Source organism: Schistocerca gregaria, chromosome 7 (genome assembly GCF_023897955.1).
Source record: "Schistocerca gregaria isolate iqSchGreg1 chromosome 7, iqSchGreg1.2, whole genome shotgun sequence".
NCBI classification, from domain to species: Eukaryota; Metazoa; Arthropoda; class Insecta; order Orthoptera; family Acrididae; genus Schistocerca; species Schistocerca gregaria.
Genome location: NC_064926.1, coordinates 509,833,829 through 509,859,465, shown reverse-complemented (window position 1 = coordinate 509,859,465; position 25,637 = coordinate 509,833,829).

The window sequence follows — 25,637 nt, the reverse complement described above, 5'->3', positions numbered from 1 at the left end:
TCGTACTTACAAGATGGTCCCAGAAGTCAAAAACTGTCAGAATGCCGCTTCGATACAACGGCCTGTCGTAATCGGCATTGGCAGAAACTGCGTAATGTGAACCGTTCTGGATGCCACGTAGGCATCCAGGTAGACAACACGCTGCAAAGGATCGATCATCGTAGAGAGTTGTGACTGATCATCATACAGGTAATTTTAAAAAATTGACGAAGTTTGACCGCAGCTGTACGGCACACTGACGACGAATACTCCGAAGACAGCGGAGACGTTGCACACAGGGCAGGGGTGCGGGTCTTCCGCGTGTAGACCTCGAACAGTAGACAGCTCCCTGGATTTGCGCACATTCATCTCACTTCCAGCCCCCCTCTCATGAGCCGTAATGGTATCCAGCATGTTTGCGTCTTCCACCCGAGAACGAACCAGCAGCAGGCTGTCATCTGCGTATGCGCGACGTCGGAACATGTACTCGCGTAAGGAGAGTCCAGACAACTGCGTCATCAGCAGGGCTATTAGAGGCTCCTACGCCACTGCATAAAGATATACGGACAGTGGCAGCCTTAGCGGACCGACTGTTCGATCCGTATCCGACCCACTACAAGCCCGTTGACCTAAACGAACGAACGCACGCTGCTGAAGAGACGCTGAAGGATGCAAATAAACCAGGCAGGGAAGCCCGTTCTTTCTAAGACAGAATGTAGAAATACTTAGCGCACCATTGCCAAACGCGCTGTCAAAATCTACAACTGCGATCGCCACGCGAAATCTACACGCCTCCGCCAGAGGAATTACGTCACTACAGTCTCATGTGTCTGTCTGGACGTTAACTGTGCCACGTAGCGTAGTTTCCTTGGTGGAGAGGACACGTGGTAACAGGGATCTACAGGGTGCCACTAACAATCGAGTAAAAATCTTGTAGTCAGTATATAATAAAGTGATATGGCTGTAGTGTTGCGTAACAATCGCACGTGTCGGTTTATGAATAGGAACAGTAATACCCTTGACGAAAGGTTGTGGAATTTTAGCTGCAGACGTGATAAGTTCATTATGCATCTTGTAAGTAGGCTGTTTAGGTTTTCATATTGGTAACGCCACATAGTGCTCTGTATGAAAAATCACTGGCTGTGCTGTGCTCAGTCTGTGGCTAGTTTGCATTGTTGTCTGCCATTGTAGTGTTGGGCAGTTGGCTGTTAACAGCGCGTAGCGTTGGGCAGTTGGAGGTGAGCCGCCAGCAGTGGTGGATGTGGGGAGAGAGATGGCGGAGTTTTGAAATTTGTAAGACTGGATGTCATTAAGGTAAATACATTGTTTGTTCTGTATTAAAATCTTTCATTTGCTAACTATGCGTATCAGTAGTTAGTGCCTTCCGTAGCTTGAATCTTTTATTTAGCTGTCAGTAGTGGCGCTCGCTGTATTGCAGTAGTTTGAGTAACGAAGATTTTTGCGAGGTAAGTGATTTGTGAAACATATAGGTTAATGTTAGTCAGGGCCATTCTTTTGTAGGGATTATTAAAAGTAAGATTGCGTTGCGCTAAAGAATATTGTGTGTCAGTTTAAGCACAGTCTTGTATAATTTTTCAAAGGGGACCTTTCAATCTCCGTGCACTGTGTAGACATGAGGCCACAGAACAAGATGAATTTCGGTAGGGAATCCATCGATGACTGGCAGTTTGCAAAGCTGACCCCTTAACACAGAGGTAGTAAGGGCCTCGGAGTTGTAAGGAGCCATTAACGCATCCCCCTTCCCAAACATGTTGGCTCGTGGAGCGTCCACTGCTATGGAACTGAACCCCGGGACGGCCACATCATCGACACGGTAAACGCAGCGATAATGTGCGACAAAGCTGACAACTACGTCCACTAGGCAGGTAACTCGCTGCACAAGGTGCTGTACCACTTCGGCGACAAAGTTTTGTCAGCGGTGTCTGTGATGGCGGACAATACGATGAGTGGAGAGATTCTCTGGCCACACCACATCAGATCTGCGGGTATGCATCACACCCCCTCTAGCTTGCGGCAAATAATCGCTAGTAGCTTCGTCATAATCATGCTGCGTTCAGTTTTCTCCTCTGGGGAAGGTGGCCGACTATCAAGGTCGTGGAGGGCGCCGAAGCAGAACCCCTACGGCTAGGGCCACATTCGTGCTGTAAGTGAAGAATGTGCGACGGAGCATAGGTTTGGCACGTTCCAGCCAACAGTGCACCATCGATGCGTGGCGTCGGAGACGCCGTTCGCACCTTACCCACGTCTCAGTGACACGTTGGTGACAGTCATGATCCTGCAGATCATAAGTGCTGAGTTTCCATGGTCTCCGACTCCTCAAAACCTCCTGGCGGGGAGGGAGCTGTGTGCACATGGACGCGCAGGATCAGAGAGCACCAAAGGCCAGCGCTCTACTTCGAGCACCGCATCGGCCAGCCCACCGTAGATACACACATCACGACAAGTTTTTCATCAGCCCGGTTCCCAGTACTCGGAAAGACAGACGTTCACTGTGGGTTCTATATCACAGACACAGTTTCTTTGAATGTTGAGAGACGTCACTAAACCCATCCAAAGATGTAAACAACTATGCATGTGCTGCGCCTATGAGGCGGAGGGCGTCCGACAGCCGATCAGTTCCAGTCATTCCAACAGGAAGGAGATACACAGCTCTCGTTGTCTATAGTTCAACGATGCCTAGTCGGTCAATAACGCGGTTCGACCGCGTCCGCATCGTTACTTTGTGACAAGAAGTGTCGATGACATGCCTCGCTCAGACCGCCCAAGGGCTAATATGGCAGTGGATCACCGCTGCCTACGGCTCTCAGGAACCCTGACATCAAAGCCACCATGTTGAATAATTGTTTTTGTGGAGCTACCGGACGTCGTGTTACGACTCATACTGCGCAATTAGCTACATGATGCGCAACTTCACTCCCAACGTCCATGGCAAGGTCCATCTTTGCAAACCGCGACACCATGCAGCGCGGCACAGTTGGACCTGACAACATTCCGAATGGATCGCTCAGGATTGGCATCACGTTCTCTTCACCGATGAGTGTCGCATATCCCTTCAACCATACAATCGTCGGATACGTGTTTGGAGGCAGCCCGATCAGGCTGAAGGCGCTAGACACACTGCCCAACGATTGCAGCAACGTGGAGGTTCGCTGCTGCTTTGTGGTGGCATTACGAGGGGCCGACGTACGCTGCTGGTGTCAAGGAAGGCACCGTAACGGCTGCACGATACGTGAATGCCATCCACCGATCGATAGTGCAACCAGATTGGCAGCATAATGGCAAGGCATTCGCCTTCATGGACCACCCCCACCGTGCACATCTTGCGAATGACGGCATCGACATCGCTCGACTAGAGTGTTCGGCATGTTCTCCAGACATGAACCCTATCGAACATGTTTGGGATAGATTGAAAAGGGCTGTTTATGGACGACGTGACCCACCAACCACTCTGAAGGATCTACACCGAGTCGCTGTTGAGGACTGGGGCAACTGAACCAAAATGCCTTGATGAACTTATGGATAGTGTGCCACGAGCAATACAGGCCCGCATCAATGCAAGGCGACGTGCTACTGGGTATTAGAGCTACCAGTGTGTACAGAAATCTGGACTACCATCTCTGAAGATCTCTCTGTACGATGGTAGAACATGCAATGTGTGGTTTCCATGAGCAATAGAAAGTGCGAAAATGATGTTTATGTTGATCTCTATTCCTATTTTCAGTACAGGTTCCGCAACTCTCGGAATTGAGGTGATGGAAACCTTTTTTTATGTGTTTATAAATTCTGTCTAACCTACTTGTTGAATACCTCGTGTCTGCTTGCCGAACGTCCCAGATATCCCGTAGTGCTGAGACACAGGTCCTGGCACGTTGAAAAATTCGGCTATTGATCTTTCCGCTCGAATCGCAGTTTATCTCCTACAAAGAGATGTTCATGGCGATCTCAGTACAGTGGGGCAATCTCCTCTGCATAAAATCGTGCCCTTTCACACCGACTCCCGGTACAAGGACGCACATAGCCACAAATAACACCCGTGGAGTGCCATACCATTGGCAGGCGAGAGCTACATGAAGCCGTCGATCAGCATGCCTTCGAGTACATACACCGCTGGTCGACAGCCAAGGTGATAGCCATGAGAGTCAAAGAAGTTCTTATCCTACTGTCCGTGTTATCGCTGCTGCATGCACCTTCTGTAACAGTGCAATATCTAGTGCCTACTCCTATATCATTTCTTTCAGGAGATGGGTCTTCACCGTAGCACGGACGCCGTTGGAATTCAGCGTCGCGGTATGGTATGCGTGGAGCTGCACTATACCAGGGTGAAGGACTACATGCCGCTTACGTGCAGATATGGGAGCAACCTGTAGCAGGCGCTGCTGCCGTCCCTCGGACGCCATGAAGTAGACGACAGCAGGTCGCCTCCAGTAATGGCAGAGACTCCTACACGGGATTTTCTGTTTATTCAGAATCCTCACTCCTATCCAGCGCTGATTCCGTCGCCATGGTGTGTGTGTGTGTGTGAATTCCTAAGGGACCAAACAGCTGAGGACATCGGTCCCTAGACTTACACACTACTTAAACAAACTTATGTTAAGAACAACACACACACACACTCGCGCCCGAGGGAAGAATCGAACCTCCGGAGGGAGGGGTCGCGCAGTCCGTGACATGGTGCCTCTGACTGATCGGCCACTCCACGTGTCCCGTCGCCATGGTATCTATATGCTCTGTTGTTGACACGCCAAACTGGCTGGTATCGTTCCTTCTTCGCTAGGAACTTCGAAGGCAGGAACATTCCGTTCTGTCAGTGCGAGAGGCACTGAGGGCCGCCGTTCCACAGAGTCATTGGCGATGTCGTCGTCCACGGTCTCAGACGTATAACGTCGATTTTCTCAACAGACAGTGTATCATCTGGACAGGGAGAAGAGTTCCCTTCCGACGCAATTTGGTGCAATCTTTTGCGACGCAGACGGTAGGGAGTCGCGGCCGTCAGGCAGGAAGGCCGCCACTGGGATAACCGGAGAGTCGACCAAGCAGTCACGTTTGACATCAGCGGCGTCCACGAGCGCAACCTGTGCAGCCATCGTATCTGAGGACATGGCTGAAGTCAAATTGTCAGTCATCTCGACCACAACCGGTTCAGGAAGGAGCAGAAGCTATCCATTAGCTGTTCACCTGATTTCGAGACCGCCCGGCGTCCTGCAGCGATTGAAGCGCCGTCGCGTATGTGGTAGACAACGAGGGACGTGCGACTACTCCAGTTGGCAGCTGCGATATCCATGAAGCAGGCATTCACCTTTGATGTGGCTCTCTTTTCCACATCCAAAACAAGTATGCGGCTGTCCGTCAGACATTATTACGGCCCGACGATAAGACGGAACACGACTGTGCTGGTCAGTTGTGAACTGAGACACTCCGTTCAGAAGAGGCTGCGTACGGAAGCGCACCCAGCGTTCTTCCTTATTATCACGAACAGCGCCGTTTGGTCGGAAAGCCGCTATGACGTCCTCTGCAGGTACCTGGAAAGGCAGTTGGAACACACTAATAGCTCTAATGCCTAATCCCGCCTGTTCGACTTTGACTGCGCTAACGTTACCGCCAAGCCGGAAAAGGAATCCCTGTTTGGTCGGGTTTAAAAGGCGTTCACATGCGGCGTTGCTAATCATTTTAACGTAAATAGTGCTACTGACAATCGAGAGGTGTATACCCAGAAGCTGTGACGTTGAGGTCTCTGCCTCCTCAAGGAGGAAACACTCCACATCTAAGACTATCGGCCGTGCAAATTCCGCACATAAGTTGAAACGTAATGTAGATTTCCTGAAGTTTTTTGTCACGATCTCAGTGTCCGAAGGAACACTGCATCGGAATTCGGAAAAACACAGGCAGTGCATTATCGTATTTATTCGCCGACACCGCGACTTTCAAGTAAAATGTTTCAGCTGTACAGGTATGTACATAGTGGATGTACGAGTACAGGTTGTAAATAAGTGGCAGATGACGTACTGTAGTTCCGGTCTGGCCGTGAGTTGTGCTCGGGTAGCCAAAGGGTAAGGCGACCGCTCTGCACAAATTTTCATTGTCGTCAATTCATTACACAGCTGTCTTTTGCTCTTATTCGCAACTGCGAACACATTTAATGTATACCCCATTTAAACATGTTCAAAACAAATATTTCATGTTCGTATTATTTTAAAAGCGGCTTCAGTAGGATTAATAGTAGCGAATGTACCGCTGACGGCTCACCATCATCCGAGACAGGCTTGGAGGGTGGAATTACAATCAAGACATTCAAATTGCAGGTAATGTTTCACAAAACGGTCACTCCTGATTTGCCGCGTTGCCTTCTGGCAACTGCATACGATGTGTCTGTACTATGTACCACACAGTAGTGGCATTTCTGTGACAATAATACTCTCGACTGATGTTTGAAAGTTAGTAATTTCATTGTATTCTGTGCGTTGTAACATAAATCTCATGAATTCACCGCTATAAACACTCATACATACACTCCTGGAAATGGAAAAAAGAACACATTGACACCGGTGTGTCAGACCCACCATACTTGCTCCGGACACTGCGAGAGGGCTGTACAAGCAATGATCACACGCACGGCACAGCGGACACACCAGGAACCGCGGTGTTGGCCGTCGAATGGCGTTAGCTGCACAGCATTTGTGCACCGCCGCCGTCAGTGTCAGCCAGTTTGCCGTGGCATACGGAGCTCCATCGCAGTCTTGAACACTGGTAGCATGCCGCGACAGCGTGGACGTGAACCGTATGTGCAGTTGACGGACTTTGAGCGAGGGCGTATAGTGGGCATGCGGGAGGCCGGGTGGACGTACCGCCGAATTGCTCAACACGTGGGGCGTGAGGTCTCCACAGTACATCGATGTTGTCGTCAGTGGTCGGCGGAAGGTGCACGTGCCCGTCGACCTGGGACCGGACCGCAGCGACGCACGGATGCACGCCAAGACCGTAGGATCCTACGCAGTGCCTTAGGGGACCGCACCGCCACTTCCCAGCAAATTAGGGACACTGTTGCTCCTGGGGTATCGGCGAGGACCATTCGCAACCGTCTCCATGAAGCTGGGCTACGGTCCCGCACACCGTTAGGCCGTCTTCCGCTCACGCCCCAACATCGTGCAGCCCGTTTCCAGTGGTGTCGCGACAGGCGTGAATGAGGGGACGAATGGAGATGTGTCGTCTTCAGCGATGAGAGTCGCTTCTGCCTTGGTGCCAATGATGGTCGTATGCGTGTTTGGCGCCGTGCAGGTGAGCGCCACAATCAGGACTGCATACGACCGAGGCACACAGGGCCAACACCCAAACCGTCATCGAACCCATCGTTCTACCATTCCTAGACCGGCAAGGGAACTTGCTGTTCCAACAGGACAATGCAGGTCCGCATGTATCCCGTGCCACCCAACGTGCTCTAGAAGGTGTAAGTCAACTCCCCTGGCCAGCAAGATCTCCGGATCTGTCCCCCATTGAGCATGTTTGTGACTTGATGAAGCGTCGTCTCACGCGGTCTGCACGTCCAGCACGAACGCTGGTCCAACTGAGGCGCCAGGTGGAAATGGCATGGCAAGCCGTTCCACAGGACTACATCCAGCATATCTACGATCGTCTCCATGGGAGAAGAGCAGCCTGCATTGCTGCGAAAGGTGGATATACACTGTACTAGTGCCGACATTGTGCAAGCTCTGTTGCCTGTGTCTATGTGCCTGTGGTTCTGTCAGTGTGATCATGTGATGTATCTGACCCCAGGAATGTGTCAATAAAGTTTCCCCTTCCTGGGACAATGAATTCACGGTGTTCTTATTTCAATTTCCAGGAGTGTAGATAGCAAACACTTTATCGATTCCTGATCGAATCATTCTAATTAAAGTCCCCCTAACCAAAATTTCCACATACTAAAAATTGATTTTGATGTAACATTGCTTAAAATTCCGTGCTTCTTTCTATTTTTCATTTATTTACCCAAACGGATATGAAAATGTGACTCAAGTCTTCGCTTTCGGCTCCCTTTTTTCAAATGGTGCCTATTGTTGCTAACATTTGCTAACAATTAGGATCACCTGTCAAGCGCAACAGCATCCCTAAACGAATCCTAGCAAACTTGACGTGGAAGTCTGCGTCACTTGGTGGTAACCAAATCCGGATTCTGTTTAGAAAAAGAGTTTAGAAATAATTGGTCCTACTCAATGTGTCAATAAAGTTTCCCCTTCCTGGGACAATGAATTCACGGTGTTCTTATTTCAATTTCCAGGAGTGTAGATAGCAAACACTTTATCGATTCCTGATCGAATCATTCTAATTAAAGTCCCCCTAACCAAAATTTCCACATACTAAAAATTGATTTTGATGTAACATTGCTTAAAATTCCGTGCTTCTTTCTATTTTTCTTTTATTTACCCAAACGGATATGAAAATGTGACTCAAGTCTTCGCTTTCGGCTCCCTTTTTTCAAATGGTGCCTATTGTTGCTAACATTTGCTATCAATTAGGATCACCTGTCAAGCGCAACAGCATCCCTAAACGAATCCTAGCAAACTTGACGTGGAAGTCTGCGTCACTTGGTGGTAACCAAATCCGGATTCTGTTTAGAAAAAGAGTTTAGAAATAATTGGTCCTACTCAATCGCAACAAGAGGTCACAATACTTCTGTTTAGATACAAAGTTACGCACAAAACATGATTTTATAATTAATATGATTTAATTATAACATCAATATGAAAGCATGAATTAAATTCTATACACTTTGTCTGTACAAAACAGAATTCGAGATTTTTTTTCCCTAGATCAAATGACGTCGTTTCACGTACATGACGATAACATTAGATTCAATTTGTATTTTAATAGTTTATAGGGTAATTTCTTTTCTGTATCATCTTCGTGTCAGCCTGATCAATCGATATTTTGTAAACACGATTTTCATGTCTATAGCACTCGAACACTGCAATAAACACCATTTTATATTACGAACTTCTAAATCGTATAACAAATTGGTGCTCTGGGATAAATTTACAATATAACAACTAATCATTATATGAAGAGTCTAGTCTTCATTATGACTATAGGTCACTGGCTGCAAGTTAAAAAGAAGTTGTCTCAACTGAAGAAGAGCAGTATGTGTCAAGCACAGGCTGATATACGATATCGGCCACACATTTTCTGTGTACATCGCTCAGAAAAACGAATCGTAAATGCGGCAGTAACGGATTCTACTTGATCACGTGACTAGACACAGCCTTGCTCCAATTATAGAAGTCCGCGTTGCTAGCAGACAGTGGAAACTTGCTGTGGAGAAAATTAAATTTATTTCCGTTGAGAAGAAGAAAGCAGTGAGAGTGTAGTCGAGAAAGGCGATGGAACGAGCAGGAAAAAAACGATGTGCAAGTGAATGGTGTGCAAGAGCGACGCGATGTTGCAATGAACGAGATTGAAGTATTTACCCCCAGAGAAAAAGCAGTAAACTACACCTAACATACATGCCTTGACGACGAGTATAAATATGTTATTCGGCACCAATTTCTGCCATATTATGAACAATACGAGGAAGTACAAACTTTGCAAGATCTTCACAGCCTTTGTCGCACAGAAACGGGGAGCTTAGCGAACAATGACTTGGGAAGAGCGTGGGGTCGCAGATAAAGATCGTAGAACGGACTGAATGTTGACATGGATTAAAGCACTCGGTATCTTACCCAAAATCTAGTGGGCTTCCGAAAAGATAAGTTGTCATTTACGTTACTCATTGATAGTACTAAATATAAAAATAAAAAAACCTTTAGAGAATCTATGGTCCATGAGACTGCTCTGCAAAAAGAGTAAACCAAGCCGAAAGTCAATTTTAAAAGATAGGGATGACGTCCATGTGTCTTCATGTTTACGTTCATGAGAGCTAGAAGTACTTGCCAATAAATAATAAATATGAGGTAGCTCGCACCGTAAATCTCGGAGTAGAACATAAAAAATTTAAAAAAACATCGATTTTTTAAAGACATGTCTATTTTGCAGCACACACCTTCCTGAATAGTTTGCTGTATGAAACATATCTATATGACAGATTATGAGGCATGTTATTTGGTCTTAAGTGTACCAAGAGGCAGCGCCAAAAGGAAGTAAATCGTAGTGTGGCTACCAAAGGTCAATTGCTGGTGGTAAAGAATATCATCACAGGAATTCGCTACCAACTGCTGTAATGGAAGCCATGAAAAATATATTCGGCGACCTTGCAAATGAAAACTTAATGAAGAAATGTCTTCAAGGCGGCACCCAAAACCCGAGTGAATGTTTTAATCAATGTGTATAAGAAAGAATTGCAAAAAACCATTCTTGTGGTAAGAAATGCACTTGCTATTGCTACTGATGATACAGTTTCATGTTTTAATGGTGGTGTGCAAAGCAGGAAATATGTTTTAGAGAAAACTGAAATTAATCCCGGAGTGAACTGCATCGGAACTTTGTATGCGATAGAGAGGGGGGTGATAAAATCAACAATAGTCCATAATAGGAATGTTAAAAGGAAGAAAACTGATTTAGAAAACGAAAAAGAACCTGCTTATGGTGCTGGACAGTTCTAAAGGAATGCCAGAAATAAGCAGAAACTGTAGCGGCCATTTTCCGCAAAACACAAATTTCTGTACTTAGGTACATGTAACATCCAAACTAAATATCCTATTACTTTCAAACTTGTTATGCTCTTTGAACACAAACTCCTCAATGCAAAACTCTAGAAATTTCTAAAACTCTTAAAAACTGTGGTAAAAATTGAGATAATTAACTATAATATTTGAGTTTTTTTCTAAACATAAAGTTTAAAATATTACAGCTGATTCATTTTTTCATAAATTAAATAAATTCTATAGTTTCGTCACCTGTAAGTATGGTTTGTATGCTGTGCAAAATTCACCGAAGAATCTCTTTTACTTATGACGAAAAGAAAACCTATAGCAAAAAATGCAGCCAGTAGTAAGCGAAAAAATGATGAAACCTCACATGCAAAAATAATATTTAGTTTTGTTTTTGAACTTCCACTGCTATGTGAATCCTGAATCCTTCCTGGTCACGCTGACAAAGTTTTATGAATTATTTTTTAGGAGAATGGACAGTGGAAATTGAAGTGTCCTTGGATGCCTCTCCTGTTCTAAGCCGGCCCGTTTGATGTCCTACCCCTTTAAAAAAGAATATTGGAATGAGAAAGATCTAGCCCAGACAGTACAATCGTTTACAACCAATTACATAACTTTCAGTAGGGTTCTGGCGAACTGTAATCGCATGCTGTGGCACCAAAAATAGAGTACGAATGGCAACGGCAATGGATGACTTCAACAATGGCTGCGAGTCGTTATTAGGCGGATGTTCTATGTATTATTCCCTTCTAAAGACGCATGTTCTCCGCCAGTTACAGCGTGAAATGGGAATTTCCAGACACATCTGCAACGGCAGTTACCGCGGTGATGTGACTGTAGGAGATATCTAGCATCATTCGTTCTCATGCAGCAGGTATGAAGTTGTGACGAAGTGCTTATGTAACAAATGCAGTCACTCTAGTCCCCAGAGTATTTGCTTGTTTTTCATCTGGGACAGTGTGGAAATTCTTACAGCACGTATTAATATTTTATTGGCAACTGGTTTTACTATGTTGGTATACAGAGATTGGATAAAAAGATATAAACACAGCGAGCAATGCATTCTCGATCATAAATGCAGGTGGTAACCAAGCCCGCAAGTTGTGCTCTCGTATTTGACCAGGGATGGCAGCTGTGAAGTGTCCTCAACACGTTGCAAGTGTCAGTCTTGGCCAGAAGAGTGGTTTTTGTAGTTATCAGTGCATTGTGTAGAAGCCAAGGGAATTCGAAAGTGGGCAAAATATTGATGCTCGTATGACGGGTGCTCCGCAACCAAGGCAGCAGAAGTATTTGGTGGTGATGATGATTTTTGGTTTCTGGGGCGCTCAACTGCGTGGTCATCAGCGCCTGTACAAAGTCCCTATTTTTTCACAGTCCAATTTTTTGTCGCAATCCATTCTAGCCGCAGTAACGAATGATGGGGGTGATGATGAAATGATGAGGACAACACAAACATCAAGTCGCAAGACATTGGTGTTTTATGATGCACCGTGTCGATTATTTATGTCGCATTCAGGGAAAGTGGAAAATCGCCTATGCTAGGTTAGTGTTGGTTGAGTGATTGTGATGGACGGTCATGGAAGAGGATTACGACAAAAAATTAAAGGACTACAAAAGCCACTGCAGAACTGAGTGCTGCACTCGCGAACCCTGTCGGCACCACAAAAACACAAGGCAAGCAATTTTTGGATGAGACTGGTGCCGAAGCTATAAAACCTGGACTACAGAATGGAAGAATATCATTTGGTTGAATCAGTTTTGTCTCGACTGTTTCCGACTTCCAGTACTATTTACATCCAAAGTGTGAAACGGAAGGAGGGGGGGGGGGGGAGGAGGGGGCTTACGCTGATCATTTGGGCCACCATATCGTGGTATTCCATAAGGCCCCACGGTTGCTCTGGAAGGTCACATTACTGTCAGTTCCATGACCAGTCGGGCTGATCAGATCCATCCCATGGGACAATGTTGGCCCCCCAGTGGTGACGCTGTGTATCAAGAGGACGGCGCACACAGCTCTCATCTACCAGTACCGGTTTTGTGAGCGCGAGGACGAACTGTCACATGTACCCTGGCCCCCACACTCACCAGATCACAGTACTATTGAGCCTTTGTAGTCTGATTGGGAGAGAAGAGCGCGTAATCACTGTCAACCTCCATCAGCGGTATCTGAACTTCCACTGCGCAAGTGACACTGGGAAGCAGCGCTCTGCGAATTGTAGCTGTAGAGGCACTTCGGACTGTCGTACTCCCCTTTTCCTACCCGAGGTCGGAGCAGGATGACACTGATCCACAAAGCATTTTACATGGGCCAGGCAACAGACTGTCGTGAAGGTGGCCAGTTGGTGGAAAGTGAGTGGAGCAAGCCATTTAACAGAGACTGCTGTAATCTGACCTTTTGTGCAAATGGTGGGGCCGACATAGAACTCCAAGGATTCTCATGTTAGAAGGTGGGGCAACACAGACAGACCGACTGGTGCACTTGTTTAGTGGAGGCCAGACTGTAAATCCCCTGACGCCAGAATGCCGCCAGTTTCTTTTAGCGGGCGGCATATATTTCGCGGGCACGTGTTTCTGGGAAGCTTAACAGCCTTCTTTCAGAAGTTGTAAAGGGTCAGCCTGGAAAGATTAGATCTCTCTGTAAATCAGGGACTGTGGTTCCATATAGGAAGACGTTTTCATGCCAAAACACGGCCGTGCGTGCTGTGAGAACAACACCTCCCTAGCCTAAAATCTTTTTTGAGACATGAGAGATTTTGATTCGCTGTTTGACTCCCCTCAGGATATTCAAGGAGGGACTTGCTCCCTTAGAGTGGGAACCGCAGTGCTGTGTCTGGATTGGCTACCAGGCCAGCAGAACAGCCAAGAGTGGAGACTCAATGAGTGGATCACCTCACCCTGAAATCTGCCAGGATCTCAGGGCTCTAACAGGGATGTTTCCTGCGTTCTCATAATCAAGCCGCCGGTATGCGTAGTTTGCAAATTTATGTGAACGCTTTACAACACTACAGCTGCAGCAGCGCACCGACCCTCACCCACAGCATGCAGTTTTCTGCTGCCTCCAAATCAAGCTGAAAGGGTGAAGTATTGCTGCACAGGTGTAGGGTTGTTAAATGATATTCACAACTCCCTGTTCGCCCGTGGACGATATTATGTGATGTACTTGGAACAGAATTGGGCGTCGCAGTGGATTCATGTGAAAAACAAAAGGTCACATTGCGTCGTAAAAGGGATTAATTCAGGGGAGAATCTGTATAGTTTCCACACCAATGAATGCTTTGCAATCAAGCACCATCGCTTTTCTGATTAGTGTTTGTCATTTTTTTGTAAGACTTATCAGCTCGTTGTAGTTACAAAAGGATCAATAAAAACTTGTCATTACCTTTGTAAACTTAAATGCACTGCTGTTCTCATGCATACTCCCTCAACTATTCTCGATTTTTATTTTTTTATGGGAATACATGGGTACACCAGCAATTCAAGGTACAATTTTATTAAATTAGTAAATTCGATTATTAACTGAGTTCTGAATGTATCTGCACACATAGACCACAAAAGTGCCATGAATAAATCACTAATATCATAAATAAAAAAATTAAGAATGCAGCTTACGATGTGAAGTTTATTAAGAAGATAGTATCTTTCTTTATGTAAAGACAATAACATTTAGCATCACTCAGAGATACATTTATGATTAAAGCAAGCGATGACTTGCACGTTCGCCTTCCCTGACACCTAATTTACGCAATCATCGTGTCTCATATCGCTTCTTAGTCTTAGAGGTAAGTACTTACGCTATGTGATGTGCTCCAGATGTTCGCACAGAAGAAAATGATTTATTGGCAAATAACCAACAACGATTCAGAAAATATCGATTATGTGAAAAACAATTAACTCTTTATTCTCACGAAGTAATGCTACCGACGGGGGAGTTAGGAGACAAGCTGAGCAACCTTCTTAGATTGTTTGCAGATGATTTACCGTCATGTCAAGTCATCAGATGATCAAAACGAGTTGCAAAATGATTCAGACAAAATATCTGTACGGTACAAAAACTGGAAATTGGCTCTAAATAAGTGTGAAGTCATTCACACCTACATAAAAGTGACACGTTCCACATGATTACGAAATGTCGTATTCATGACTTACGGACCAAGGATTAATCTACGTATGTATGCATCTAGATCTACGTGATTATTGTGCTATTCTCAATAAAGTGCTTGGCGGAGGTGAGTGCCAAAAGGGAATCTGCTAAATTTCAGTCAGAAGGTAAATCACACAAATGTATAAGTTGTAAACTCAATTAAATACTTAGGGATTTAAGTTAGGAATAAATTAAATTTGAATGATCACTTAGAGTTGTGGGCAAAGCAAACTAAAGACTGCGACATAATGACAGAGAATTTAGAAAATGTAACAGGTCTACTAAAGAGTCGGCTTGCACTATTTTTGTCCGCCCTCGTCTGGAGTACTGCTACGTGGTGTGGGATGCTCATCAGGTAGAACTGACGGAGGCAATGGCAGTTCGTTTAGTATTAACGCGAAATAGGGGACAGAGTGCCACAGGTATGATAAACGTATTGCGGTGGCAATCTTTAAAAGAATGGCGTGTTTCGCTGCGGCAGTATCTTATCATTAAAACTTCAGTCACCAGCTTTCTCTTCAGACTGTGAAAATATTTTTCTAGCGCGCACCTACATAGCGAGAAATGATCATCATAATAAAATAAGAGAAATCAGAGTTCGCGCGGAAAGATTTAAGAGTTTGTTTCTTCTGTGCGTTCTTCGAGAGTAGAGTAGGAGAGAAGTAAGTAGCTCAACGGGGGTAGGATGTCAAACGGGCCGACTTGGAGCAGGAGAGGCGCCACAGGACATTTTAATTTGCACTGTCTATACTTTTACAAATAAATTCATAAAACTTTGTCAGCATGACCGGGAAGGATTCAGAATTCACACCCATAGCAGTGGAAGTTCGAAAACATACAGAAGTATTTTTCTTACATGTGAAATTTCATCATTTTTTCACTTACTACTGGCGGCATTTGTTGCTATAGGTACACTTTTCTTCATAATTAAGAGAGATTCTTCGATGAATTTTTCACAGCATACAAACCATACTTAAAGGTGTATGAAACTCTAGAATTTTCCAAATCTATTAAAAACTGTGGTAAAACTGAGGTAATTAACTATAAAATTTGTGTTTTTCCTAAACATGAAGTTTAAAATATAACAGATCATTCGTTTGTTTCATAAATTAAATAAATTCTAGAGTTTCATGCACGTCTAGGTATGGTATGTATGCTGTGCAAAATTAATTGAAGAATCTAACTTATTAAGAAAAGTGTACCTATAGCAAGAAATGCAGCCATTAGTAAGTGAAAAAATGATGAAATTTCACATGTAGAAAAATTATTTTGTTATGTTTTCGAACTTCCACTGAAAAGAGTGTGGATCCGGAATCCTTCCTGGTGATGCTGACAAAAGTTTTTTGACTTTATTTGTAAAAGTATAGACAGGGCAAATTAAACTGTCCTCTGATGCCCTCGTGCTCCAAGTAGGCCCGTTTGACGTCCTACTCTCCTTAAGGGTGGTTCGAGGAACCCTATGCCAGGTACAGTAGTCATGTAGACTTGTATGGAAATGTAATCAGATAATATCAGTTTTAATATTTGTTATATATATTATCTTATGGAGAATAATTAGAGTATTGTGTCCATAGCATGTTCTTGTCCAATTGTCATAACGATGTAAGAAATAATCACGTACCATTACGATCGCAGCTGATGGAGGAGACGGCAAGAAGGCTGCTATGCGCCAGTTACGGGAAGTCGCCGCTGGCTTCCACACATGTAGACCACCGAGGCAGCAGACGTCTGCCTTCTCCACGGCTCTCACGTCATATTTTCTGCCGGATGCCCCCACTTACGACAGCTTGTACGTGTGTGGAGAACACGCGTGCCCGTTTAGCAAGCTACCGAGATTGCATCGTGAGTGTCGTTTCACACCTACGGTCCTAAAAGCGCGCGCGCGGTGTGTGTGCGACGTGTGTGTGTGCGACACGTACGAGCGCCCCCCTAATGAAGGCGGCGAGGCGGGCAGATAAGGCGGGCGCCCGGGACCTGCGGTCGCGCTCCGTGACTCAGCCGCGTCGCGCCGCACCGCGCAGCCGGCCGCAGAGGCGACTCAGTTCCGCCTGCCACTAATTGGATGGGACCCCGCATTGTCCAATTAGCGGAATACTAATTAGGGGAGAGAGAGACGCTGACCTCCGATGCTATCGGCCGCCAAAAGCCGCTCGCGCCGGCCTTTCCCGCGTTCCGTTCTCCGTGTCCCGTCCTCCGCCTCCGCCGTCTGCCGCATTAGAGGAGACAATTGGACTTCCGTCGGCAGTGACGCCCTTTCCCACTGGCTGCCTCGCTGCGCCCGCGCTGTGTGAACCAGCCGGAAGGTCGCGCGCGCACCCAGCTAGCCCACTAGGAACGGTTCACCAAGATGAACGAAAGGACCGAGGAGCGAATTCCGAGGAGCGATCGGTTCATAGTTCACTTCGGCGGCGGCGGTCTACTTATAGTTCCCGGGAACGAGGAACGATCGGTTCATAGTTCACTTCGGTCGCGGCGGTCACTTCGGCAGTTCTCGTTCCAGCCTCGGCCGTACTCGTCGTTCTTCGCATGGCCACCTGTCTCAGTTACACTGCCGACTGCTCCAAGTTAGTTCACTATCCAGTTGTTCGTTTCATTCGCTGCGCTCACCTATTTTACATGTCTTCCAAACTGTTCTTGCACTTGGTTCTGGCTATTCAGCGTCCACGACCGGTAATCAAAAAGTATTTTAGAGTTACGTAAATTACATAAAATTACGTTGTATGTAATAGGTACGTCTTTTCAGGTAACAAAAGGGCATATCAGCTCATTTCATTATGTCGATGAACAGCAGAAGACATAACAAGGCAAGTTTTTTTTTGTTATTCATATATTTTTTGGTTTCATCGACTTGATTTAGCAGCTACCTTTCAATAATTTGCTTAATTTTTGGTGTAAGAAAATTCATACAAAACGATTTTCGTGTTTTCTTTCATATACAAAATATTACATTTAGGAAGGCTCTAATTATTTTTAAGTTTGGTTATTTCCAGTTAGCACTACCTGCTAGTTTCGTTTCTTTGAAGAAAAAAAAACAACAAAAAAGTGGGTTGTGGGTCATTTTAGCTCAGTAGAAAAAGCGGTGCCTCTCCATTTGAAGACATAGATTGCAATAAAATCATATTTACTTATTATCTCAAAAACATCTGTTCAGAAGGAGCTTTCAAACCAAAAACTTAATTACTGCGAACTTTATTATTATTTTTGCTGCCTTAACGTTAATTATGCAACATAAAAACCTAATTTTTACTAAGCGTGTGACGCAAGTATGAGAAAACCACATTTTATTTTATGCTTCCATAAAGTCTACTTCGTCTACGAACTCAGAGACAACCTGAAGTATATATAGGGTTGTAAACAATCATTATTTACAGCGTAGCATAGCTATGTAGTGGAAGTCGAAACGAAGAATTTTATACAAGACACTTGTGGTCTATTAAGTTGGAAACAGCCAACAGGTTTACAGTGCTATATGAGCCATACCACCTGCACGTCGCGTGAGATTTTCATGTTCTCTTCTGCAGCTCTCTACACATCGTCATCAATTGTTTCGCCATTGTTGCTTGCATTAGCTTGTTATTTCTTGACTGCCTAATTATTACCTGTTTGTCTGTTCGTTGTATCTGCTCGTAACGGACAACACATCGTCCGTAATTAGCAAGAAGTCCGTACTCGGGTCCGGTTTTCCGTGCACCCTATATTATTTCCCTGCGATCAGCCACACAAGGCTACAGTTGGCTAAACGACAGGTTCTGTAAAATCACAGAAATTACTTCTAAAAGTGTGTAAGAATTCTGTAATGAATAAAAACTCTATACTCCAGGGGGGGAGGCAAGTGCCCCCTCTTGGTGCCCTCTATCCTCCAGTCACCTACACAACTAGTTTTCAGTTTTTCATAAGAACCATATACGAAGCACAAATGAACGGTGAACGAGTAAAAATGAACGGTTCCCAAAAAAGAACGATCAGCAATGAACTAATTCCCAAGGATGAACGACTTTGCCCATCTCTATAGCCTACCTGCTGCACTTGCTAGAGGCGGCTGCGGAACTGCACGCAGTGGCGCCTTCTGGGTACTGTGCTCTGTTCAGAAATACTTCAGAAGTGACAGCTTCGGAGGCTGTGGCGCGGCGAGTCTTACGACTGTGGCCTTACCGAGGCCGTGGACAGATGCGTCCCAACTGGTCGACAAGAAAATAAATCTCGTGAAGTTGGTCGAGGCAAGACAGTTGCTTTAGATATTGGTGAAAGGCTTAGAAAACAGTGGCAGAAAAGTAACAACTGACAATTTTTTCACTAGCCTTAGTTTGGCGAGAGAACTTCTGAAAATCAGTCTCACACTCTTAGGAACAATTAGAAAAAATGAGGAAAACTACCACAAGCTTTCACTCAGACCAATGGTCGAGTCAAATATTCATCTACTTTTGGATTCTAAGACCATGCTACAATTGTTTCATATTGTCCGAAAAAGGGAAAAGTTGTAACTCTGTTCAGTACAATGCGTTCAAGGAAGGAAGTGGAAGATCGCGAAGAAAGCAAGCCAGTAGTGACTCTGGATTATAATAAAACAAAATCAGGAGTAAATACCATGGACAAGCTGGTTAGAACGTACACTACAAAGAGGATGAGCAGAAGGTGGCAAATTGTATTATTTTACAGCATGATTGATATCAGTGCACCGAATGCATTTATCATATGCCTACATCTCACCCCAGACTGGGCAGAAAGGACCAACTACAAGAGACAGGCACTTCATTTCACGTGAACCAATTAATAACAGTTTCAGCAGTTACAAAAGAGCCGATAGAATAATGACAATTCGCGAAGTATATTTACAACAAATAACAAATCCAAAGCGGTGCAGTCATACTAATAACAATTCATTCGTAGAAGGAACAAGATGTGGGCAATAAAGGACAAGAACTCGATCCAAGAAAATGAGGGGCTCACGACCCCTGCTTATTATAATAATTTTGAACAATACGTGATAATCGCTATTAGAGGGGACAAGAGAAACACATGCTATTAGTGAATACCACAGGCGAAATTCTTCATGTTTTTAGAAAAGCATTAATATACGAAACTTTGTCTTTTAAAACTATAAATAGTACTATAACAATAAAAAATGTACCACTCTCATTATACGACCCGAAGATATGGTAATACACAAAACAAACCCCTTTTCGTTAACACTGAATTCAGGGACCGCTCGGAGATCACAAGGTATTGAACGAAACACTCCGAAATTGTGCCAGAGACTAGCACTTGCAACCTACGTCCTCAATTATTTGCTTGACGTGTTACAATCTCTGTCTTCCTCTACAGTTTTTGCCCTCTACAGCTCCCTCTAGTACCATGGAAGTCATTCCCTCATGTCTTATCAGATGTCCTATCATCCTGTCCCTTCTCCTTATCAGTGTTTTCCACATATTCCTTTCCTCTCCGATTCTGCGTAGAACCTCCTCATTCCTTACCTTATCAGTCCACCTAATTTTCAACATTCGTCTATAGCACCACATCTCAAATGCTTCGATTCTCTTCTGTTCCGGTTTTCCCACAGTCCATGTTTCACTACCATACAATGCTGTACTCCAGACGTACATCCTCAGAAATTTCTTCCTCAAATTAAGGCCGGTATTTGATATTAGTAGACCTCTCTTGGCCAGAAATGCCTTTTTTGCCATAGCGAGTCTGCTTTTGATGTCCTCCTTGCTCCGTCCGTCATTGGTTACATTACTGCCTAGGTAGCAGAATTCCTTAACTTCATTGACTTCGTGACCATCAACCCTGATGTTAAGTTTCTCGTTTTTCTCATTTCTACTACTCCTCATTACCCTCGTCTATCTCCGATTTACTGTAAAACCATACTGTGTACTCATTAGACTGTTCATTCCGTTCAGCAGATCATTTAATTCTTCTTCACTTTCACTCAGGATAGCAATGTCATCAGCGAATCGTATCATTGATATCCTTTTACCTTGTATTTTAATTCCACTCCTGAACCTCTCTTTTATTTCCATCATTGCTTCCTCGATGTACAGATTGAAGAGTAGGGGTGAAAGGCTACAGCCTTGTCTTACTCCCTTCTTAATACGGGCACATCGTTCTTGATCGTCCACTCTTATTATTCCCTCTTGGTTGTTGTACATATTGTATATGACTCGTCTCTCCCTAAAGCTTACCCCTACTTTTTTCAGAATTTTGAAGAGCTTGCACCATTTTATATTGTCGAACGTTTTTTCCAGGTCGACAGATCCTATGAACGTGTCTTGATTTTTCTTTAGCCTTGCTTCCATTATGAGCCGTAACGTCAGAATTGCCTCTCTCGTGCCTTTACTTTTCCTAAAGCCAAACTGATCGTCACCTAGCGCATTCTCAATTTTGTTTTCCATTCTCCTGTATATTATTCTTGTAAGCAGCTTCGTTGCATGAGCTGTTAAGCTGATTGTGCGATAATTCTCGCACTTGTCAGCTCTTGCCGTCTTCGGTATTGTGTGGATGATGCTTTTCCGAAAGTCAGATGGTATGTCGCCAGACTCATATATTCTACACACCAACGTGAATAGTCGTTTTGTTGCCACTTCCCCTAATGATCTTAGAAGTTCTGATGGAATGTTATCTATCCCTTTTGCCTTATTTGACCGTAAGTCCTCCAAAGCTCTTTTAAATTCCGATTCTAATACTGGATCCCCTATCTCTTCTAAATCGACTCATGTTTCTTCTTCTATCACATCAAACATATCTTCACCCTCATAGAGGCTTTCAATGTATTCTTTCCACCTATCTGCTCTCTCCTCTGCATTTAACAGTGGAATTCCCGTTGCACTCTTAATGGTACCACCGTTGCTTTTAATGTCACCAATGGTTGTTTTGACTTTCCTATATGCTGAGTCTGTCTTTCCGACAATCATATCTTTTTCCATGTCTTCACATTTTTCCTGCAGCCATTTCGTCTTAGCTTCCCTGCACTTCCTATTTATTTCATTCCTCAGCGACTTGTATTTCTGTATTCTTGATTTTCCCGGAACATGTTTGTAGTTCCTCCTTTCATCAATCAACTGAAGTATTTCTTCTGTTACCCATGGCTTCTTCGCAGCTACCTGCTTTGTACCTATGTTTTCCTTCCCAACTTCTGTGATGGCCCTTTTTAGAGACGTCCATTCCTCTTCCACTGTGTTGCCTACTGCACTATTCCTTATTGCTGTATCTATAGCGTTAGAGAACTTAAAACGTATCTCGTCATTCCTTAGAACTTCCGTATCCCACTTCTTAGCGTATTGATTCTTCCTGACTAATGTCTTGAACTTCAGCTTACTCTTCATCACTACAATATTGTGATCTGAGTCTATATCTGCTCCTGGGTACGCCTTACAATCCAGTATCTGATTTCGGAATCTCTGTCTGACCACGATGTAATCTAATTGAAATCTTCCCGTATCTCCCGGCCTTTTCCAAGTATACCTCCTCCTCTTGTGATTCTTGAACAGGGTATTCGTTATTACTAGCTTAAACTTGTTACAGAACTCAATTAGTCTTTCTCCTCTTTCATTCCTTGTCCCAAGCCCATATTCTCCTGTAACCTTTTCTTCTACTCTTTCCCCTACAACTGCACTCCAGTCGCCCATGACTATTAGATTTTCGTCCCCATTTACATACTGTATTGCCCTTTCAATATCCTCATACAATTTCTCTATCTGTTCATCTTCAGCTTGCGACGTCGGCATGTATACCTGAACTATCGTTGTCGGTGTTGGTCTGCTGTCGATTCTGATTAAAACAACCCAGTCACTGAACTGTTCACAGTAACACACCGTCTGCCCTATCTTCCTGTTCGTAACGAATCCTACACCTGTTATACCATTTTGTGCTGCTGTTGATATTACCCGATACTCATCTGACCAGAAATTCTTGTCTTCCTTCCACTTCACTTCACTGACCCCTACTATATCTAGATTGAGCCTTTGCATTTCTCTTTTCAGATTTTCTAGTTTCCCTACCACGTTCAAGCTTCTGACATTCCACGCCCCGACTCGTAGAATCTTATCCTTTCGTTGATTATTCATTATTTTTCTCATGGTAACCTCCCCCTTGGCAGTCCCCTCCCGGAGATCCGAATGGGGGACTATTCCGGAGTCTTTTCCCAATGGAGAGATCATCATGACACTTCTTCAACTACAGGCCACACGTCCTGTCGATACACGTTACGTGTCTTTAATGCAGTGGTTTCCATTGCCTTCTGCATCCTCATGTCGTTGATCATTGCTGATTCTTCCGCATTTGGGGGCAATTCCCCCCCCCATGCCATTACATCCCATTACCCTATTACAACAATACGCTTCTAAATGTATTCTTTAAGGTTGGCTACCTAGCTGAAAGTCCTACACGGTTTGTAACTGCCAAGGAGTTCGCCTTAGATCTTGATGGTGTGAAACTTTATGATCACTGTTGCGCGGAATTTTTCATTCTCTGTTCATGTCGCAAGTTAATAGTTTGTTTTGAACGTTTGTTGAATGTCGACGATGTCCATTTTGAGAAGTGTAATGCATACACCCCATAGAAGGTTGAGTTCTGCACCTGCCGGACACTCATTTTCTGTCGCCCTCCTGATGCACATGGTGCGTCATTATCACATTATGTTTTTCCCGCCATAATAGTTAACACAGCACTTCCAAATGATCCTTACTGTAGATTGAGCTTGTGACCGAGCACTCAAGGAGTTCATTGTTAGTGCTATGTCTAGTACAGAAAGGCAGGTTGTTCGGAAATTTACATCCAAGTTCTCCACTGTGAAAAGTGTCATTGTTTTTTATAACAAAATTGCTTTTTGTAAAATGACGAACGGTCATGGTTTGCGATAAAAACTCAGTGGATTACGCTATGTGGCGACCCTGTAGATGGAGAACCACGTATGCCGAAGAGCAATTAGACCCTATATTAAGAAGCAAGTCGTAAAATTTAGCTAGTTTCAACATTAACGCTGCTTTTGGGGCTACAACAGGAACCATTCGGACCTGATGAGCTGACAGCAATTTTCCACCAACCATTACTACCACAGCTGCTGACGCCTACCGTATAGTCGGCACTCACATCTTTCCACGTTTTTAAACTTGAAATGCTGTCCACAGAAAGCATTGCGAACATTAGCAGTAAATTATTGCAGATATTTTCAGCGGTTTTCGCTATAGTGAACTACGCTAAAGTGACAAAAATCGTACGAAAATATACCATCATCATCATCGTCAGCATCATTGTCTTCAAGGATTAGGCCTGTTGGCCTATTCCGGCTCATAATTGTTCAAGAAGTCTCTTTAAGTAATGTCCAATGTTCCTCCTGGTGGCTGGGTTAGATTCCATTACCGTTTTAGATATTCTATCATTAAATATACGTTGGACATAGTATTTCCAACGCAGTTGATATTTTGTAATTATGCTTGTAAAAGGGTCGACAGTGAGTTCTTGTCGACAATCGGTATTTCTACTACGGTCCAACAACGAATATCCTGCTAGAACGCGGAGGAACTTCATCTCTGACGATTCGATTCATCGTAACTGATCATCTGTTAGGATCCTACATTCGCTACCATACAACACCAAAGGTGACGCTGTTTATAGTAGAGTTTAACTAATGTTTCCTTCCGTGCGTTATGTTTTAATGTACTTTGCACAGTTCCACAGAAATGCCTGAATCTTCCCGTTTTAGCTTCACATCTTGGGAAATTTAAAATTACACCCAAAATAATGAAACTCTCTTACTTCTTCAGGTATTTGTCTGTCTTACGGTTTCGAGTCTTTGACATGCTATCACTTTTGTTTTACCTGTTTCTACTCTCATTCGGTATTTAGCGTCAATTTGAATTAATTTGTGTACAGAAATTTGAACCTTTTCTCCAGATTGTCTTATTATAATCTGATCATCAATAAAAAGCACCGTCATAAATTAATATTATGGATTCTTAATGTGTCATTTAGTAAAATCAACCATATAAGAATGATATCGTCAATGTAAATATCACAAAGAGTGAGGCGCAGTGGGTAGTCTTGTCTGACTCCTTAACTGATATCGGCAGATTCTGTCTCACTCCACATTTTATTATTTTTCTATCAAGACTGAAGTTCCGTAACCAGACGTGCTGGCGCTCCCGATTCGTTAAGTGATTACCATAGCATTTCCCGCTTTACCTTACTGAACGCCTTTTCGTAGTCGATAAAACATAGTAAGTTGGCAATCTAAATTACCTAGTTTTCTCGGTTACGTGTGCGAAAGTGAAAAGGAAATCATAAAACGATCTATCTTTTCTAAAACAGTGTTCCACCACTAACCTACGTACTTCCGCTATTGGTACTAATCTCTTGTTTATAATTTTGTATACAGTTTGTAGCAGAAATTTAGTATGCTTCCGCAAATTCATGTTATACCGTTTTCTTCATATGTCACAAATGGAGAGTGGTGAACGTTATGCTTGAGTACATTGTCTAAAATCAGTTCCTGTGTAGTCACACAGACAGTTAACTTGATTGGAGATGCCACTGCCTTTTGGGGAAATAATCAAGCCTGTAGGGCCACAGGTGGTCCGCAATAATATTCACGTCGTCTACAGCTGTCGCGGCACCTTAGATTAATACCACAGGACCCATGGAAGCCCAGGTCAACGCACCCACCGGCCTGCATCCATGAGGCCGTGCATGTCTCGCCATGGTAACCTTGTCGCCTTCTCATGGTTTTATCGTCATTCAGCCACCTCCCATGGATGCTCACGACAGTACCACGCGAACAACAAACCGGAATCTCAGTTTCCAAGGATGCTCGCTAAGCCGCCGAGCCATAACAATCTGCCCTTTTTTCAAAGTATCTTACATCATCGGAT